Here is a 1,500-nt window from a genome sequence, read left to right on the forward strand (position 1 = left end):
CGTCGCAGCGTAACAGTGTTTCGTGAGATATCGCGAAGCCTGTTACGCGAGACGTGGTCTGGCGTACATCTACCTAGTAAAAAGACAGATCGAGTTCGAAGATAAGCATTCTACCTCAAAAATTTACTTTTTAAAAACCACACATTTCGGGTCAAACCACACTCTCTTTTGGGCTGAAGGGTCCCTAGATTATCTAGTATCACTAAAACTTCGAACTTTTAATGAAAACCGTTACTGAATAGCAGAAATTTCATGTCCCTAATTATAGAGTAATAAGACCCCGACAAATGGTTCGAGTATGACAAATTTTGGGCCCGGAAGGCCCTGTTGCCCTATACCCTCTTCTTAACGAGTCTCGTTTGTCAGCGCCGCAGGCCTAGCTATGTGTGCGCCAGGCGCGTCGCAGCGTAACAATGTTTCGTGAGATCGCGAAGCCTGTTACGCGAGACGTGGTCTGGCGTACATGTAGCTAGTCATAACCCCACCCCACACCAGTTGAGATATCGACAATATTCCTTCAGGGTCATGCGTGGGACCTGAAGGAGCATCGATTAGCGTAGAAAAATCAAAACTCCCAAGGGGTCCCTTTTAAATTGTTGAGCTGGTGTGGACAGCGCTCACACTGAAACAAGACCGCTCACCTCTGGAACACGAAAACGAAACCGCTTAAATGACTTTTGTTTTACACATTCTGAGACATTCGAAAGATAATTTTTCAGTTATCATTTTGATATCCGTACCTCGAAATGTGTACTTGCAAATAAACTATGTTTCATTGAAGCGGTTTTGTGTCAGTGTTGCAGGGGTAAGCGGGTTTGTTTTCAGTCCGCGCAGGTTAGCGGTTGTTCTTATGTGTTGCATTGCTTGTTTTCCAGGGCCGCCTTTTATCAAGCAATCGGCGCAGCGTCGTCTGTAATTGTTATGTAGAAAAGTATTCAAACCTTAAAATTTAATATAAAAATTCAAAACAAACCAACGCACGCAATTAAGAAACAGCAACAGATCAATTTTTGAGATATCGATCGATAGCAGTGTCAGCGTATACTAGTCTTCACTTAACCCCGATAAATAAACCGTAGGGGTAGAGTACCCTCTCCAAGGGGGGTAATATTTCCCTAGGGAATTTTCACCGGTGGTAACTACGCACTAGGGTCTACCTCCCGAGATTTCTCCTAGGGGGTAAGTCTATCCCAGAATTCACGTGACTGCCGGTAAGCCAACCTAAGTGGTATAGTAGCCCCCTCGGCGAAAGGGTGGTCAACCACCACCAGAAATATTTTACCCCCAGTACGAAAACACTAGTAACTTATTACCCTGCCTATCCCTAGGGGGTTAATATTTCCTGGAAAAAAATTACCCCCGGTAACAAATCCCTCGAAGAGTCATACCTCGAAGGGGGGGGGGGTGTCACCAAGGACGTACTACATAGAACCTGCTCGGGATGTCATGGTTAGAGAGACTAGCAAGATGATGCTACTGCAGGAGGTCTTTGGTATGCCA

The sequence above is a fragment of the Frankliniella occidentalis genome, unplaced genomic scaffold (assembly GCF_000697945.3).
Source record: "Frankliniella occidentalis isolate FOCC.00 unplaced genomic scaffold, Focc_3.1 Scaffold389, whole genome shotgun sequence".
NCBI classification, from domain to species: domain Eukaryota; kingdom Metazoa; phylum Arthropoda; class Insecta; order Thysanoptera; family Thripidae; genus Frankliniella; species Frankliniella occidentalis.